We start from the raw sequence: 21,281 nt of genomic DNA, 5'->3' as shown, positions 1-21,281 counted from the left end.
TCCGACTGTACTCAACCTTAACCCGATCATTCACGACTCCTTAACGACTCTATCACGACTCAAACCAGACTACTTATTGAATACATATTCGATGATTCCGACGAATTCACGATCTCTACACGATCTTTACACCACTAGCTAGACCAAATCAACTATACTCGATCTCAACAAGATCTCGGCCAGAACAGATCGACTTGATCGTATAGGGGTCGTAGGGATAGTCGGCTATTGGTCGGGTTTGTACAATTTCAGTATAAAAACATCTGATTATTTTATATCACCCACTGCAGCGGAAGGAGGCATACAAGTGTTACCCTTGTCCGTCCTTAAATATGTATTCGTACGTCCCATCAATTTGTTTCCGCTCTCAAACACAGATCAAGTGCGAATTTTCGTGGTGTCACTTTTACCGTTCTTGAGTAATGACTCTTTATAACGTTATATGTAAGCTGTGTCATTATATGTGTCAAATGGACACGTTCTCCGTTTATTTGGTTAGATTCGGTAGTTCACAGAAGGTCTGAGTAAAATTATACATGTAAAATATCTACATGGAAATAAATTAGTTGGATTCATTGTTTAGCAAGAAGGTTAGAGCTCAGACAGACAAGGTTAATAGCTGTGGCGGAGGTTGAAGAGAGCGTAAAAAAACGAAGAAATTTTGCAGTTTAAAAAATGACCGGAAACACACTACCTTAATTGAATACACACAGGTATTCCACTACACTAACCCACTAGAATCTACCATACTACACTACCAACAATTTGACTAGCGTTTACATGTACATTAAATGCCGCTATAAAAACAGTACTTTTAGGAAACATTACTAAACAGTACATTAAATGCCGCTATAAAAACAGTACTTTTAGGAAACATTACTAAACAGTACATTAAATGCCGCTATATAAACAGTACTATTAGGAAACATCACTAAACAGTACATTAAATGCCGCTATATAAACAGTACTTTTAGGAAACATTACTAAACAGTACATCAAATGCCGCTATATAAACAGTACTTTTAGGAAACATCACTATTCAGTACATAAATTTTTATATCATTTTCAGTAATGTTGAGAAAAAGTTGTTTACAGTACTGAAAATTTCAGTCATTTATCAGTACTGAAAATTTCAGCCATTTTTCAGTACTGAAAATTTCAGCCATTTTTCAGTACTGAAAATTTCAGTCATTTTTCAGTACTGAAAATTTCAGTCATTTTTCAGTACTAAAAATTTTTGTCATCTTTAAGTACTTCTACACATACAATATAAGGTCAATGTCAGAAAAATATAAAATGTTTTTATACTGCAACTAGTTGTGTTTATTTTATATAAAATATTGTAACAAAGCTCTATTGTGTACGATGTCAATTTCATCATGGCACACTTTCTCCACAATCAGGGGTCCATGAAGGGATGAAAATAAGTCTTTCGTTTGTGTTACGATTTGAATAGCTATCAATTTATTAATTTATGTTGCAGTATAAAAGCAATATTAGGTCAATGACAGAAAAATATAAACTTTTTTTGTGCTTTGCGCAAAACTGGGGAAGGGCTCGGTAGAACCTCGTCCTTCCCCAGTTTCTTAGCCTCATACAAAAAATATGTATGAGACTGCGAAACTGGGATAGGGCAAGATTTAAATGCGCCCTTCCTTTCCCCAGTTTTATTCAGAATACTAAAAAGTTTATATCTTTATGACATTGACCTAATATTGTTTTTTTCTTACTGCAACCTAAATTCAAATTGATTTTTAAATCGTAACTGTTATATATTATTAGCATGAATATCAAACTGTGTGTATCCCTTAATGAACCCCTGATTGCGGAGAAAGTATTGCATGATGAAATTGACATTGCATAAAATATAGAAATCAACGACAACGGAAGCCCACAATGAACGGTGTTTTAATCTTTTGCTGACGACAACTTCCAAATCTACATAGGACCAGGATTTTTTAAGGTAAAAAGTTACGAAATATATCAATGTAGTTCACATTTCATTTGGTTAGTTTGGTGATCACGAAATCAAATAACGTGTTCAAACTTGGGGCATTTTAGTTAGTTGCAGAACATGTCCGTCCTGGGACAACTCGGACCGTCTAAAAAAGACAGCTAGGACCATCTATAATGACAACTCAGACAAAGACAAAAGGAACATGTTTACTAAGTTTCAAGTTGATTGGACTTCAACTTCATTAAAAACTACCTCGATCACAAACGTTTATCTGAAGTGGGACAGACAGATGGAGGAGTGCACGCACAGACCAGAAAACATAATGCCCATAATTGAGGCATAAAAAATTGTAAAGTAACAACTTTAGAAAATTATGTATAAAGTATATTGCAGTAAAATAGGCTAGGAAGGGCTAAAGAGAAAAACAGTATCAGCGAATACACTGGTTGACAGAAAATTAGACTTTGAAATAAATAAATAAATAAAAGATTTAAGGAAAAATAACGAGTCTGATGAGAAATATCTAAATTGATACTTCTTTTTTATTCCAATTTTGAGTATATATAAAATTATAACGTAAGCATAAAATTTGCCTCAATGTAATTACTGCCCTGTAATAAAAGTGAGGTATGTGTATCTGACACAATATAGCTCAAGTTAAATGAAACCTTTTTTCAGACATTTCAAGTATATTTTAAATAATATTAATAATTTTATTATATGAACTTTTCGGAAGTGTTTCACGACTTTTTTTGGGGAAAAATGAATTTTATGAAGAATCTGTTGCCACCTCTAATACTTTCGAATAGACCTGCAGAGTTTATTTTCAATGCATTGTAAGTCAGGTTATGTATTTTGAAACTACCACAGAACAAACCATTTATTTTTGTGATTATCAAGCCCCCCCCCCCCCCCCCCGAATATTAAACAGTTGCCTCCTTAGAAGGACACTATATGGACGACAAGCTGGATAAATAATAAAACACACGGACAATAACAGTAAGGGTACGACCTTTTGTTATTCTAAGGATGGGAATGGGGCAGCACGATTTTTTGCGGATTTTTTAAATTATTTTTAAAGTCTAAACTTGTCGCTAAGCATGCCTATTGATTCCAGCTCTTACCAGGCCACCATATTTACATTCAAAGACCTCCTGGCACCTCCCCCTTTTAACTCCAAAAATTAATTGATTTTCTACTTATTAAACACGAGTTTAAATTGATTGATTGTTAATTGTTTGCTTTTAATGTCAAGCGACTAATATTTCATATATAGTTAAGACAGGACGCGAAATTTGATGTCATGTACGAAAAATGTATACAATATCATAACAAGTAAGGAGATGTGGTATGACTGCCAATTTGGCAACTATCAACTGGAGATCAATGAAGTAGTATTATCAATTATAACCAACCGTGCGGCCTTTGACAAAAAATGACAAATACCCATACTGTATATCAGTTATAAAAGGCCACGACAAAAAAAATGTGAAACAATTAAGACGAAATAAACTAACGGCCTAAGGGACGACATCAAAAGTTCAATGAAGTATAACTAGAGGCTCTTAAGAGCCTGTGTTGCGCACCTTGGTTTATGAGTGTATTAAACAAAGGAAAACGATGGATTCAAGACAAAATTGTTTTTTGGTGATTGTGATCTGTTCGTAGATCATACTTTACTCATCATTCTTGCTACTTACAATTTTCTCTATCTGTAAGGAACTTGGCTCTTTAGTTACAGAGGAACACATTTTGTAAAAACTTACCCAAATTTACAAAATTAATGAAAATTGTTAAAAATTGACTATAAAGGGCAATAACTCCTAAAGGGGTCAATTGACCATTTCGGTTATGTTCAATTATATGAAGATCTTAATTTGCTGAACATTAATGCTATTTGCAGTTTATCTCTATATATAATAGCATTCAAGGAAATAACCAAAAACGGCTAAATTTCTTTAAAAATTACCAATTGGGGGACAGCAACCAACCAACCAGTTGTACAATTCATATGAAATTTTTTAGAGCAGATATATAAAAATATACTTTAATAATGAGTTTGGCTCAGTTTGGTTGAATTTGGTCCAGTAGTTTCAGAGGAGAAGATTTTTGTAAAAAAATTTACGAAAAATTGGTAAAAAAATGACTATTAAGTGCAATAACTCCTTAAGGGATCAACTTACCATTTCAATCATGTTGATTTTTTTGTAGATCTTACTTTGGTGAACATAATGGCTGTTTACAGTTGATCTCTATCTATAATAATTTTCAAGATAATAACAGAAAACGGACAAAATTTCCTTAAAATTACCAATTCAGGGACAGTAACCCAACAACCCATTGTCCGATTCATCTGAAAATTTCAGGGCAGATAGATCTTGACCTAGTTAACAATTTTACCCCTTGTCAGATTTGTTCAATGCTTTGGTTTCAGAGTGATAAGCAAAAATATACATTTAACCCCTATGTTCTATTTTTAGCCATGGAGGCCATCTTGGTTAGTTTGGTTAGTTTGGCGGGTCACCGGACACAATTTTTAAACTAGATACCCCAATGATGGTTGTGGCTAAGTTTGGTAAAATTTGGCCCAGTAGTTTCAGAGGAGAAAATTTGTTTATAAGTTAACGACGACGGACGCTCAAAATTCGGATTTGTGGACATATTTTTCCTGTCGACAGGAATACATAACTTTTTTGTATTAAAAGATAAACAGATAAACATTATCTGTTTTATGTTAAATTATTTGTAAATTCTGTTTTATATATAAAATGTTCTTTAAATGTGTGCAATTTGTTGGTTTTTTTTCTTCAAATAATCCATATTTTTTTAACGAAAGTTTACTTTTGAACACTATTTTTATTTGTTTTTTTAAACTGAAAAAAGTTTTAAATGTCTGAATATCTATATTATTTCTTTTTATTAAACATAATTTGGCTAATTTATAAACTCTGCACTTTCCCTCTTTTTTGCCAAATTGAGTCCTGTTACCAGGAAATGGTAAACATATGGGGCTAAGGGAAGTAATATTTTTTTGTTAAGCTCTTGTGGCTCTATTCAACTAATAAAGTTTAATTCTGCGGTCACACTAGGCAACGATCGCACTACGATCTGTGAAAAAATGCAAATGTTGACGACCGTAGCGCGATCTTGAAGATCACAGTGAGGTCGTATCACGGTCGTGGCGAGGTGTTCAAGTTCGTGATGAGCGTATACAACTTTGAACATGTTCAAAGCAATCGTGGTGGAATCAGGTATTAGTGAGTTCGCACTAAGGTCGTGGTAAGATCGCAAAGGTCGCTGTATCATTATAGCGAGATCGTAGTGAAAGCGTGATTCTATTCGAAGGGACCAGTACCATAGTGTGGAAACGGAACTGTACGGTTTTCTTATAATTTGGTCATTCGGGAGACTGTCAAAAGGGGCCCCGACATTTGCAAAATAACAAGTTGCTTGAAGAAAATTGGATGAACTCTTATGTTACTATATATAGCTATGTAACGTTTCTGCTTCAGGTTTTGGTAGCTTAAATATTCTCATAAAGAACCAATAAAATAATAAGAAAGCTATGTGCATCCAAACGTTTCTTAGAATGATGGAGCTCCATGATGTGTGAAACGATCAAATTTGCCACACAACAGGGATCAAAAATGTATAAAAAAACGACGAAAAATGTCTAAAAAAACATCGAAAAATCAATGTTTGCTACCTGAATTTCCACATGTACCTTTTCTGATATATAGTCGTACCTGTCTGAAAGTTTTGAAGTCATTGTTCCAGTAGAAATCCAAATATATTCATTTTCTCCATGTCGGATATTTTTATTGACTGTACAATCGCTTGCAAGTTTACTGTACAATCACTCTGAGCCTTCCTGAGCAATATCAATGAGAAGAACATAAACCGTGTACTATCTCTTCTGCCACATTCATGATTAGTTTATGTTTTCCATGATACCTCTGTCATATAAATATTTATTAAAACTACTGTAATCCAATGCTGCAACACATGTCTGGAATGATTTTCTCTCCTTTTGCTGTTACAATTTAATATCAGTTATTTATTTTGTATTGTTATCAATTTTTTATACCTATATTACACACTCAAAAGTTGAGTCTGACTGAGCGGATCCGGCATGAGGGGAGAGGGAGTGTTGGTGATTGAAACCCCATTCAAGTTTTTCGATTTTATTTTTATTTTGTGGAATTTAAGGGTGTTCCGTGGTTTGGATCCCGCACCTGATCTGATATCGTCATTGATAGTATTGAATGATGATCCGATCATTCAACTGATTTTTTTTATAGTTTGGTCTTGTGTTGTGATAGGGTTTTTTTTTTTAGAAATTGAGCGCACACAGACATTTTTAACCCCGCCAAATTCTGTATGTACCTGTTTTAAGTCAAAAGCCCGTAGTTCAGTGTTTGTCGTTTTTTCGTGTATGTCATATGTTTTTCGTAAATTGTTTTATTATGAATTAGGCCGTCAGTTTGTGTATTAATTCTTATTTTTCATGTCGGAACCTGTTATTGCCGACTATAATTGCTTAAATCCATTTATTTTTTTAACTTTGAAAATCCTATCACATCTCCTTCTTTTTATATTGAAGAAATAAATAATTATGGTTTGATAAAATGTTGTTCTCACTAAAAAAAAACTTTTTCGTTAATTTGTCGGATTCTATAGTTGGGAATATTGAAAAGTTCCCAATATAAAAAAAATCATGTTGTTTTCTCTGTCTTTCAGATAACAAGGCCTCTCCAATCCTTGATAACATTTAATTTTACTTGAGCTTTTTCTTCCAGTAGTTATAGCTTGTAGTAAACAGAAATCTCATTGGAAATTATACCACATCTTCTTATTTTAATATCGTGTTTATTGACATATAATACGTGTCTTTTCTTGGATCCGTGGTTAGCTACCATCATTTCACATTCGAATTCCTTTATCAAGTTGCAATATCCCGATCCTATGATGAAAAATTCTTTTTTTTATTGTTCAAATATGTATTTATTTATTTTTAAATTGCTGGTCAAAAACATATTAAGTAAAATTCGAAATATGCTAATTACCCTTGCAGAGCATCTAGTCACCTTTTTTATATATAAATATTTATTTTGTACGAGGATAATTTCATTTTTATTTTAGATTAGATTCTTAACATATTTTGTACTGTCCTTTTCTTTTCGTCTTGTATACTTATTCAGTGGTTGTTTGTTTATGTGTTCAATTTGTTTTTCGTTCATTTTTTGTACATGAGTTAGCCGTTAGTTTTCTCGTTTTACATTGTTATTTCGGGGCCTTTAAAGTTTTATAGCTGACTATGCGGTATGGACTTTGCTCATAGTTGACGGCCGTGCGATGACCTATTGTTGGTAATTTCTGTCATTTTGGTCTCTTGTGGAGAGTTGTCTATTTGGCAATCATACCACATCTTCTTTTTTTATATCTATTGTATACATTTTGTTTTTGTCTCTGATATAGTCACCTTAAAAGGGTTCCTTGATAGGATCTTAATTGTTAAAATGACTGGTTTTGTGCTTATTTTCATTTCAAATACCATATATGAATATAATAGGACAGACAAGGAATATGGAACGCCATAGCTGTGTCACAGTGGAAAAATGGACAAAAATTTATTTTGATACTTTTTGGACATTTTGTTAAAGATTTTGTAAAACCAGTGATTTTGTTATATTTGCAATATTTCACTATGGATTTTGATATTTTTATTGTGCAAGATTTAGGTCAAGTTTAGAAGATTAAGCTAATATAATTTCATGTTTTAATTTGGTTTTTTTTAAATGGCGACATTTTACTTCAAAATGATCTATTATTCCTGAGACTACTATAACACGTGTTATAGTAGTCTCAGATTATTCGTATTTGACAAGCCAAGGCTTTAATCCCATAAATAAGTCTGTATGTTCTATAATTGTTAATTATTATCTACATGTATGTGTTAATTTTTCTGTTATCCCTTATTTGAATTTTCTCACTCATTTAGAGAAATATTTGTCAAGTACAAGTAGTTTTGGTTTGTTATATAAACTATGTTGTTATTTTGATGTGGCAAAATGGATTTAGTGTTACACTGAGCAGTCCCAACTCTACTTCCATGCTGAACTTATTAAATTATACATTGCGCTAACCAAAGTCGTCTTTTGTTACAAGAGCTAGTCACAGAGTCAGAGTCCGTACTGTTTATTGTGTGTGTGTGGTTCCAGACCAACACATTTCCCAGTCACAGATACACCCAGAATCTATTTGTGATAGCTGTCTATCGTTGTTCATATTTAGTATATGCTGTGAAAGTTTAATTATTTTCAGCGTTTTTTCTCGATTATGAGTGCCCTTTTTATTATGTTCACATGGTTCAGTAGTATAACAATTATGTTGAGCAATAACATCATAATGATCAGTAGAATAATCATTATATTGTGCAGATCTGGTATTATATTCAGCACTTTAATCAATATACTTTTGTCTTTATATTCAGTACTTTTGAAAATATCTTCTGTCAACATATTATTATATTATGTAGATTTCTCATTATGTTGATTACAGAAACCGAAATATTCAGTGGTCAAACACACTTTTTATACGCCCGCCGTCTTTAGACGGGACGTATTATGGTATACCGTTGTCCGTCCGTCTGTCAGTCCGTCGTCCACACTTCGGACAATAACTCAAAAACGCTTTCACCAATTTCCATGAAACTTAAGTGAATTGTTTATATCTATTGACGTAAGCTCCCTTTCGTTTTTTTTAATTTCAAATTTTAAGTTTTGGATTTATGGGGCTTTATTTATAAAAAAGGGGATCCGTTGTCCACACTTCGGACAATAACTCAAAAACGCTTTCACCAATGAATGTCCATGAAACTTTGGTGAATTGTTTATATCTATTGATGTAAGCAAGCTCCCTTTCAATTTTTATAAATTTCAGATTTTAAGTTTTGGATTTATGGGGCTTTATTCATAAAAAAGGGGGATTTTTAACACTTCGGACAATAACTCAAAAAGGCTTTCACCAATGTCCATGAGACTTTGGTGAATTGTTTATATATATTGATGTAAGCTCCCTTTCAATTTTTATAAATTTAAGATTTTACATTTCCGTGTTATGAATTTTTATTCTTAAAAATGGGGGGATTTTCCAATTTTTGGACAATAACTAACACTTTTAAAAACAAGTTAAAAGAGCAACGGGCGTATCATGCGCTAAAGCGCAGCACTTTATTATCAGTACTGTTATCATTATGTTGAGTGAAATAAATATTATGTTCTGTAGACTGATCATTATGTTCAGTAAAATAAATATTATGTTCAGTTCAAACAACTTTATGATCAGTGGTCAAAATGTTTTATGTTTGGTTCAAAAAATATTATACTAGGTGGTTAATCAATTACTTTCAGTGCTTTTTTTCATTATGTGGTGGTGGTAGACTTCCGAAAATAACCGAAAACATGTATATTTTTTTCGGGTTTATTTTCATACTGGCAACATGTAGTCTGCTATACAACGTGCTCTTGTAGAACTTAATCTACAAATCTTTCAAATTAAAATTTAAAGATGATAGGATAGAAGATGACTCTTATCAGCACCTTACTGATCAAGACTTGATCAGACTAGGTGTTGAAACTATTGGTGATAGAATAAAAATTGAGGGAAGCAATGAGGATGACTGTGACTATGACACAAACATTAGCAACTATAGGTCATCATAATGCCCCCAATAATTAGAAAAAGCCCCCGCATAGTCAGCTATAAAAGAGGGGGAATGATACCAGAGGGAGTGTCCCCGAAATGCTGTGTGGTAGACAGTGTTATTAATTAATTATAAGCGCCCTTGGTAAAACTTCAAATTTCATAATTAATGTATTTCATTGTTAAATAATGTACATGAAGCATATAAGTATATATTTTTTAATTGCATAGCTTTTGCTATTTGAATTCGTTGGTTAAAGATATTTATTTATATTGTAAAGTTTAATATTTGCATCGTCGCAAAATCTTTGGTTACCCTCTTTGTATATGTTCCGGACCATATGAGTATTTGGACCATACGCGTATGGTCATGCCCATATGCGTATGGTCCGACCGTACGCGTATGGTCGGACCATATGAGTATAATACTCGTTTGGTTATTAACGGGCCGGACCATATGAGTATTTGGACCATATAGATATATTTATTTTTCCAAATTACATTATAAACGTTTCAATAATACAAGAACTTTATCTATAAAAAACAGTGATGGTTTAAAACATGACAATTTTTTAATTTTATAATAAAAAAAACTACGTAAAAATTTAATATTGATGCCATAGTTAGTTTTCATCGCTAGTTACATTAGTGCATGTAGGCTTGGATGACATTCACTTCCACACGGTATCATAGCTGTTTTGCATTTGCAAGTTTTGTGCACGATCTTTTTCATTTACACATTTTGTTTGCGAGTGAAAAACAAGCCTTTTTTGCAGCTGCGTACAGTGATACCGAGGTCTTTGGCAATTCTGATGTCTACAGTGTTTTTAAGAAGCTCTAGATCTCAAATATCGTAAAATGGTTGACTGCAATACACCATCTTCACAACACAACTTAAATAAACAAATAGTACATGCTACTTTCCAGTGACTTCTTATGTAACAGTTCATTAAGAAATTTTTGGAATTTAATTTTTTAGTCGACATATTGCCATTTACTCGTAATAACAAATCGGTTATGACCATCGGTAATGACCATCGGTATAAAATGTGTTTACTTTAAATTTGACAATTAAGTAAAATTAACAATGTGAAACTTCTTATTTTTATTTAGTTTATCTTTTTATTATCACTGGGGTAAAGCTGATGACCGTAACTGCATTCACGGTCATCCCAAGATGTCGGATGAAAAATTAGGTCAGTTTCTGTATTGTCTCTTAAAGTGTTTCTATATCATTTTCTTTACAAATCATACATTGAAACGATGTAAATTTATAAAAGAATCACTAGGAAATCACTAATTACTTCTGAGAAATGTGCATGAAACGGGAAATTCGATTTGAAAAAATCGCCAAGATGACCGTAAATCACAATCGAGATGACCGTAACAGAATCAGCGATTCATAACAAGGCTGACCGTAACTGCTTTTAAGATGACCGTAATTTGTAAATGATGACCGTAACTTTTAAAGGATGACCCTCAATTCTAAGAAATATCCGTATTTATATAACTATCTTTTTGTATCAAATGATTAATCGTGTTGGTATACACATATTAAGATGAGAGTTTTATCCTATAGGTAGAAGAAAATAAGACGTGCTTCAAATGCAAAGATTACCATATGTATCTTTTTTACAGTAGAGTGTTTAATTTTTAAAATGAATTTGTCAAAAGACATGCAAATGAACAGGAAGGGAAAACATGCTACAAAAGCGCGATAAAATGACACCTTACAAGCATAATGAAAAAAATGCGGTGCACAGTTCAACTGCTCGACATAAGATTTTTTTTTGTTTCTGGGATTCCTTTTAATGACATATAATAAATACACATTTTTAAAAATGCCAAAAAAAATGCATGTGCACCCATTGATATTATATCGTCTTTCATTTTGTCGTGCAAATATTACCATATGTATCTTTTTTACAGTAGAGTGTTTAATTTTTAAAATGAATTTGCCAAAAGACATGCAAATGAACAGGAAGGGAAAACATGCTACAAAAGCGCGATAAAATGACACCTTACAAGCATAATGAAATAAACAGCTGCGCCATGAGCGCATGATACGCCCGACGTCTTGTGTGGAAGTTTTAAGCAATAACCATTTATTGTTTTTGAGACACGGCGGGACATGTGAACCCCCCCCCCCCCTCCCCCAACCCTGTTTTTTTTTTTACAAATATCACTAAAATAAAATTTTGAATCAAACCAAAAAGTATACAGATCTTTAAATTAGTATAACAAAGAAGTGTGTACAGTTTCAAGCAATAATCATAAATTGTTTTTGAGATACGGCGCGACATGTAAAAAAAAAACCTCCCCTTTTTTACAAAATACTCAATAACTCAAAAATAAAATTTTGAGTCATCACCAAAAAGTATACAGATCTTTAGATTAATATAACAAAGAAGTGTGTAAAGTTTTAAGCAATAATCATAAATCGTTTTTGAGATACGGCACGACATGTAAAAAAAACCTCCCCCTTTTTTACAAAATACTCAATAACTCAAAAATGAAATTTTTAATCATCACCAAAAAGTATACTGATCTTTAGATTAATATAACAAAGAAGTGTGTAAAGTTTTAAGCAATAATCATAAATCGTTTTTGAGATACAGCGCGACATGTAAAAAAACCCTCCCCCTTTTTTACAAAATACTCAAAAACTCAAAAATGAAATTTTGAATCATCACCAAAAAGTATACAGATATTAAGATTAATTTAACTAAGAAGTGTGTAAAGTTTTAAGCAATAATCAAGAAACGTTTTTGAGATACGGTGCGACATGTGAAAAAAACACACCCCTGTTTTAGTTACCAAGTGCCGTAACTCAAAAAGTTTAAATCTTATTTTCACCAAAAAGTATACAGATCATTTGACCATTATAAGAAACAACTACATAAAGTTTCATGAAATTTGAATAAGTCGTTCTCAAGTTACGGTGCGACATGTTTACGCCGGACAGACGGACAGACGGACGGACAGACGGACAGACGGACAGACGGACGGACACCGGACATTTGTATACCATAATACGTCCCGTCAAAATTTTGACGGGCGTATAAAAAATGCGTTGCACAGTTCAACTGCTCGACATAAGATTTTTTTTTGTTTCTGGGATTCCTTTTAATGACATATAATAAATACACATTTTTAAAAATGCCAAAAAAAATGCATGTACACCCATTGATATTATATCGTCTTTCATTTTGTCGTGCAAATAAAATAACAGAAATATTTTGAAAATATCATTCGAATAAACTAGTGAAGGTGAGCTCCAGCAAAGTAGATCCTTAAAATAGTATTGTACGAAAAGCGTATCACAAGGCGGAACTTTGTCAATTTGTATATACAATGTATACAGAAATGTTATTCATACAGTCAGGATTCTACTTCTTCAAAATTATCTCCCCATTACGCCAGTTCATGCTCACAATCGTAGAAATGGAAGCCATTGTAGGGATGACGCTCTGCCAATTTTGCTCTTGAAAACTGATAAATTTATCCACATAGCACCATTACGATCGATCGTTATATGTCAGTTATATTTTACATTTGGTATCTACTAGCGAATGAGCATTTATTTTAGTTAATGATCTTGTCTGCATTGATTCAACTTAAAAATATTGTCTGTTCGGACAATATGTTATATATATTATTGTAATATCTTCTCTGTAACTATGTATTTGGTTTATGAGAATAAAGATCATTCACATTCACATGGATGTCAGATGGAATTTTTGAAAATTCTTGAGCATTTAAAAAAATTCTAATTAAATATTTCGTGGAAGGGCAGACTAAACAATTTTACTGGTTGAAGATTATAAACCCTAGTTATCACACACAAGAAAATCATATTTTTTCGAAGATATCCATTTTCATCATCCAAATTAAAAGACTGTCGTCAAGTACTTTTAGAAAAAAATAGCTATTCGAACACACCTACTCTGTTTTTGTGATTCATTAGATAGGTATCTCACTTGACCCATATATTTCATCTTTTCGTACTGTCATTTTTTTACGTTATAAAGTCAACCTGTAGCTTTGATATATAATAGTGATAGAATCTGAAGCGAGATGCTATATAAAATACTCTTGCTTTGTACGTTTTGAAGACAAAATATACACCCAAACATGCCCTAACATAAAAAGGTGCACTCGATTTTTCTCTTTTCGATACAATCGTTACCTGTTTTGGGGAATTTTTTCTTGATTCACATAATGGAAGGGCAGACACGAAAATTTCTGCACTATAAGATTGATATGTTCTCCGTCCGTGATAAAAAAAAATCGAAGGTTATGCATTTTCTACATCCAACTTATAGATACTATATATAAAAAAGAAGATGTGGTATTATTGCCAATGAGACAACTATCCAGAAAAGACCAAAATGACACAAACATTAACAATTATAGGTAACCGTAAGGCCTTCAACAATGAGCAAAGCCCATACCGCATAGTCAGCTATAAAAGGCCCCGATAAGAACCATGTCGTCGACTTGATATCTTATTGTTTTGCATTACTATGTAATAGATACATTGAAAACTTATGCAAATGGTGTTTTTAAAATAAGAAAATTGTCGTTTTATTTGTTTCTATTAACTTTTTAGAATTTTGTTACTATATCAAACATTACAGTTAACATTTATCGCTTTCTCGATACACACAGAGAGAGCTTCGATTCTTTTGTTCTATTTCAAAAGTGTTTCCGCCTGCATATACCAATCCAAATTAAGATTTTAATCTGCTTCCTCTGGAACCATACACATGGGCTCGATTACCAAATATTCGTATGTATTATTAATGTTTTTAATGCTCCATTTATTGGCATTATGTTTTTCTGGTCTGTGCGTACGTTCTTCCGTTCGTCTGTTTGTTTGTCCAGCTTCAAGTTAAATAAAATTGAAACTTAGTACACATTTTCCCTACAGTATGATCTTTTTAATTCTAATGACAAATTACAGTTTTATCCCATTTTCATAGTCCACTAAACATAGAAAATAATAGTGTAATGAGGCATTCGTGTACTAGGGACACATTCATGTTTCTTTAAATTTTTGTCGTATCGCTGTCAATTTGTGTTAAAATTTTAACGTCGATATCAATAAATATTTCATTGTTTACGAGAAATATGCAATTTACTTTCATTGTTATAAATCCTAAATATGGCCAATTATATTATAGTTTAAAAAAAGAAATTTATGAAACATATTTATATCCGCTAACCGTGCCCCTATTGAGATCGACAAACTCAACAAAAAAGCTTTGAATACAATACGGATATTTCTTAGAATTGATGGTCATCCTATAAAAGTTACGGTCGTCCTATATAAATTACAGTCAGTCTTTACAAATTACGGTCATCCTTTACAAGTTACGGTCATCTTTTTACCAATCACGGTCATCCTTGTTTTATGTTACGGTCATCTTGAAAATATTTTGATTATGATTTACGGTCATCTTAACGATTTTTTCAAATCGAATTTCCCGTTTCATGCACATTTCTCGGAAGTAATTAGTGATTTTCGAGTGATTCTTTTATAAATTTACATCGTTTCAATGTATGATTTGTAAAGAAAATGATATAGAAACACTTAAACAGACAATACAGAAAATGACCTAATTTTTCATCCGACATCTTGGGATGACCGTGAATGCAGTTACGGTCATCAACTTTACCCCAGTGATTATAATATAACGATAAAATTACCTATATGATAGCGTCTTTTGAATGAACGGTCATACCATATGAAGAGTTTAGAAGTATTACAAGTAAACTGTAACAGAGTGTTAATTACCCCGACCATACGCGTATGGTCGGACCATATGAGTATATACCCATATGGTCATGACCATACGCGTATGGTCCAAATACTCATATGGTCCGGAACATATACATTCAGTGAGAAAGTTATATATTTTATAGATCATACAGACACCAAAATAGGAAATTGATAATTCTTGTCTATCCTTTTATTGATGCGTTTTATTATTTGATTTAGCCACGTGATTATGGATGTTCCGAATTGAGTTTTCTCTTATACCCCAGTCCCACTAAGCCACGATCGCACTACGATCTGTGGAAAAAATGCAAATTTTGATGATCGTGTAGGTCGCAGTAAGGTCGTACCACGGTTGTGGTGAGATCTTCAAGATCGTGAAGAGCGTGGCCATCTTTAAACATGTTCAAAACAATCGTGGTGCGGTCGTGGCGAAATTAGGTCGTGGTAGAAGCGTAGTGGAAGCGCATTAAGATCGTATAAGATCGCAAAGGTCGCTGTACAATCGTTGCGAGAGCGTAACGAAAGCGTGTTTCTATTCGGAGAGATTGCGCTACGATCTCACAGCGACGTTATCACGACCTTAAGTTCAGTATTTTTGTGATTTTACTCTCTACTCTGTTACCGGCCACAAAAGAGCTAATCAACCAGAGAATTAAGTTAATAAACACAAAGCTGTAATAAATTCTAGTAATTTTAAGTTTTGGAAGCTCTTTGGTATTGTATTAGGTACTTTAAATGAAAAGAAAAGTTACAAGTAACATGTCAAATTGACATTAGTTTAAACGAGTAAACACTAGGGACTATATTCGTGAACAACGAAGCGAAGAAGAACAGACAATTGTGGTCTCGGTCGTATATTGGTATGACGTTGCCGTCGTCGTCGTCGTTGTCGTCGTCCGAAAACATTTGGTGTTTTCGCACTTTAACTTAAGTATAAGTAAATAGAAACATGTGAAATTTAAACAAAAGGTTTATGACCATAAAAGCAAGGTTGGGATTGATTTTGGGAGTTCTGGCCTTAAAGGCATAAAACTTTGCTCAGTGCTCGGAGCACAAAAATCATGCTCGAAACATGAAATCCAGCAATTTGATTGGTTGATTTTCGAGTCCAAGTACAAAAATCATGCTCGAAAGTTTTATGACCGTGAGGCCAGGTCCCAACAGTTTAGGAATTAGGGACAAAAAGGGCCCAAAATAGCATTTTACTTGGTTTTCGCACAAGAACTTTCAGTAAACAGAATTCTATTAAAGGAGTAGGTACGGTAAGACTCCTTTTTTGCCCCAAAATATAGCAGTTTTACAAAATTGTGATAATGTAATCGTTAAGCCATTTTTTGGAAAGTAGAATGATTCTGGTACATAAATATGGGCTGTGTTTGACAATACAATGCACATATATCGGGTACTAGCATCATAAAGTCACGCTAAATTACTGAAATCTTCACAATTTCAGCATTTTAGACAAATTTTAGACGGTTTCTGTCTAAAATCATCTTCGCTAGCCAAGGGTTACGAGAGAGCGGGAGTGGTTCGTAACCCTTGGCTAGCGAAGATGGTCTAAAATGAAAGTGGCCGCATTCGTGTTCATCCATAATATTGAAATGTAAGTTGTATTTGATGATAATACATACTATATATAAAGGTTGAGGATGAACACGGATGCGGCCACTTTCATTTTTGACCAAAACCATCTGAAAAGTGACGATTTTTGGCGAATTTGATAGATTTTTCATGTTTAAGCTTGAATCAGAGCGTTTTTAATGACTTAATCAGTTGAAATCTTTCACAAAAACTAATTGAATCAATTGAAATAGACACTTAAGTGTTTAAAAAGTGTCTAAAATATTTCGTCAGATGAACTTGAAAATTGAGGCCAAAATCGGCCCTTACCGGACCTACGTCTTTTAACATAAGGTTTATGACCACAAAAAGAAGGTTGGGATTAATTTTGAGAGTTTTGGTCCCAACGGTTTAGGAATTAGGGGCCAAAAACGGTCCAAAACAAACATTTTTCTTAGTTTTTGCACAATATCTTTAGTATAAGAAAATAGAAATCTATGAAATTTTCACACAAGGTTTATCACTGGGGTAAAGCTGATGACCGTAACTGCATTCACGGTCATCCCAAGATGTCGGATGAAAAATTAGGTCAGTTTCTGTATTGTCTGTTAAAGTGTTTCTATATCATTTTCTTTACAAATCATACATTGAAACGATGTAAATTTATAAAAGAATCACTCGGAAATCACTAATTACTTCTGAGAAATGTGCATGAAACGGGAAATTCGATTTGAAAAAATCGCCAAGATGACCGTAAATCACAATCGAGATGACCTTAACAGAATCAGCGATTCATAACAAGGCTGATCGTAACTGCTTTTAAGATGACCGTAATTTGTAAATGATGACCGTAACTTTTAAAGGATGACCCTCAATTCTAAGAAATATCTGTATTTATATAACTATCTTTTTGTATCAAATGATTAATCGTGTTGGTATACACATATTAATATGAGAGTTTTATCCTATAGGTAGAAGAAAATAAGAAGTGCTTCAAATGCAAAGATTACCATATGTATCTTGTTTACAGTAGAGGGTTTAATTTTTAAAATGAATTTGCCAAAAGACATGCAAATAAACAGGAAGGGAAAACATGCTACAAAAGCGCGATAAAATGACACCTTACAAGCATAATGAAAAAAATGCGGTGCACAGCCTTCAACTGCTCGACAAAAGATTTTTTGTGTGTTTCTGGGATTCCTTTTAATGACATATAATAAATACACATTTTTAAAAATGCCAAAAAATTGCATGTACACCCATTGATATTATATCGTCTTTCATTTTGTCGTGCAAATAAAATAACAGAAATATTTTGAAAATATCATTCAAATAAACTAGTTAAGGTGAGCTCCAGCAAAGTAGATCCTTAAAATAGTATTGTACGAAAAGCGTATCACAAGGCGGAACGTTGTCAATTTGTAAATATACAGAAATGTTATTCATACAGTCAGGATTCTACTTCTTCAAAATTATCTCCCCATTACGCCAGTTCATGCTTACAATCGTAGAAATGGAAGCCATTGTAGGGATGACGCTTTGCCAATTTTGCTCTTGAAAAGTGATAAATGTATCCACATAGCACCATTACGATCGATAGTTATATGTCAGTTATATTTTAAAAGACAAATGTATCTACTAGCTAATGAGCATTAGTTAATGATCTTGTCTGCATTGATTCAACTTTTAAATATTCAAAAATATTGTCTGTTCGGATGTCAGATGGAATTTTTGAAAATAATTAAGCATTTAAAAAAATTCTAATTAAATATTTAGTGGAAGGGCAGACTAAACATTTTCAGTGGTTGAAGATTTATAAACCCTAGTTATCACACACAAGAAAATCATATTTTTTCGAAGATATCCATTTTCATCATCCAAATTAAAAGACTGTCGTCAAGTACTTTTAGAAAAAATAGCTATTCGAACACACCTACTCTGTTTTTGTGATTCATTAGATAGGTATTTCACTTGACCCATATATTTCATCTTTTCGTACTGTCATTTTTTTACGTTATAAAATCAACCTGTAGCTTTGATATATAATAATGATAGAATCTGAAGCGAGATGCTATATAAATTACTCTTGCTTTGTACGTTTTAAAGACAAAATATACACCCCAAACATGCCCTAACATAAAAAGGTGCACTCGATTTTTCTCTTTTCGATACAATCGTTACCTGTTTTGGGGATTTTTTTCTTGATTCACATAATGGAAGGGCAGACACGAAAATTTCTGAACTAAAAGATTGATATGTTCTCCGTCCGTGATAAAAAAAAATCGGAGGTTATGCATTTTCTACATCCAACTTATAGATACTATATATAAAAAAGAAGATGTGGTATTATTGCCAATGAGACAACTATCCAGAAAAGACTAAAATGACACAAACATTAACAACTATAGGTAACCGTAAGGCCTTCAACAATGAGCAAAGCCTATACCGCATAGTCAGCTATAAAAGGCCCCGATAAGAACCATGTCGTCGACTTGATATCTTATTGTTTTGCATTACTATGTAATAGATACATTGAAAACTTATGCAAATGGTGTTTTTAAAATAAGAAAATTGTCGTTTTATTTGTTTCTATTAACTTTTTAAAATTTTGTTACTATATCAAACATTACAGTTAACATTTATCGCTTTCTCGATAAACACAGAGCTTCGATTCTTTTGTTCTATTTCATAAGTGTTTCCGCCTGCATATATCAAGACAAATTAAGATTTTAATCTGCTTCCTCTGGAACCATACACATGGTCTCGATTACCAAATATTCGTATGTATTATTAATGTTTTTAATGCTCCATTTATTGGCATTATGTTTTTCTGGTCTGTGCGTACGTTCGTCTGTTCGTCTGTTTGTTTGTCCGTTTGTCCAGCTTCAAGTTAAATAAAATCGAAACTTAGTACACATTTTCCCTATGGTATGATCTTTTTAATTCTAATGCCAAATTACAGTTTTATCCCATTTTCATAGTCCACTAAGGGAGCTACCATTTGATTTTTATGGGGGGGAAGGGGGGGGGGGGGGGGCTAGGATGAAAAATGTTGTCCTGCATTTTTTTTAGTTGTAATCTCTGTCCTGCCTTTTTATTTTTCACTCTATTCGGTCCTGCCTTTTTTTTTATTAGTTTATTCTGACTTTTTTTTACCTAAATTGTCATCCTGCCTTTTTTTTTTTGCAAAGTGTCTCATCCTGCCTTTTTTTTTTACTCAAAACTCCTGTCCTGCCTATTTTTTTCAAATTTCATCCTAGCCCCCCCCCCCCCCCCCCCCCCCCCAAAAAAAATCAAATGGTAGCTCCCTAAACATAGAAAATGATAGTGTAGACGAGGCATCCGTGTACTAGGGACACATTCATGTTTCTTCAAATTTTCGTCGTATCGCTGTCAATTTGTGTTAAAATTTTAACGTCGATATCAATAATATTTCATTGTTTACGAGAAATATGCAATTTACTATCATTGTTATAAATCCTAAAATATGGCCAATTATATTATAGTTTAAAAAAGAAATTTATGAAACATATTTATATACGCTAACCGAGCCCTATTGAGATCTACAAACTCAACAAAAAAGCTTTGAATACAATACGGATATTTCTTAGAGTTGATGGTCATCCTATAAAAGTTACGGTCGTCCTATATAAATTACAGTTAGTCTTTACAAATTACGGTCATCCTTTACAAGTTACGGTCATCTTTTTACCAATCACGGTCATCCTTGTTTTATGTTACGGTCATCTTGAAAATATTTTGATTATGATTTACGGTCATCTTAACGATTTTTTCAAATCGAATTTCCCGTTTAATGCACATTTCTCGGAAGTAATTAGTGATTTCCGAGTGATTCTTTTATAAATTTACATCGTTTCAATGTATGATTTGTAAAGAAAATGATATAGAAACACTTTAACAGACAATACAGAAACTGACCTAATTTTTCATCCGACATCTTGGGATGACCGTGAATGCAGTTACGGTCATCAGCTTTACCCCAGTGGTTTATGACGACAAAAGGAAGGTTGGGATTGATTTTGGGAGTTTTTGTTTTCGTATAAAGCTGCGCCCTGCGGAGCATCTGGTTCTTTTAGTGGCACAAAAGCGTGGAATTCATTATCCAGTGAAATAAAAAAATTATACTATAGGTGTTTTTTATACGACCTCAAACATTTTTTTGGATTGTATAATGGTATGATGTCGTTGTCGTTTGCGTCGTCCGAAGCCCAATTGGTTTCCGGACAGTTTCTTTAGTTTAACAAAATAGATCTT

General features: G+C 33.0%; 1 long non-coding RNA gene across 1 annotated transcript in view; it reads left to right on the top strand.

The window, feature by feature from the left end:
* The first annotated feature begins 1,771 nt into the window (after positions 1 to 1,771).
* The window catches only part of LOC139502927 (uncharacterized), a 28,123-nt gene continuing 8,613 nt past the window's right edge, over positions 1,772 to 21,281 (top strand). The window contains exon 1 of the long non-coding RNA XR_011658975.1: positions 1,772 to 1,963. This is a non-coding gene — a long non-coding RNA (uncharacterized lncRNA). The remainder of the gene's footprint in view (positions 1,964 to 21,281) is intronic.

The sequence above is a fragment of the Mytilus edulis genome, chromosome 14 (assembly GCF_963676685.1).
Source record: "Mytilus edulis chromosome 14, xbMytEdul2.2, whole genome shotgun sequence".
Classification (NCBI taxonomy): Eukaryota; Metazoa; Mollusca; class Bivalvia; order Mytilida; family Mytilidae; genus Mytilus; species Mytilus edulis.
The sequence above is the reverse complement of the archived record's forward strand: the minus strand, read 5'-3'. Positions and strand labels throughout refer to the sequence as shown.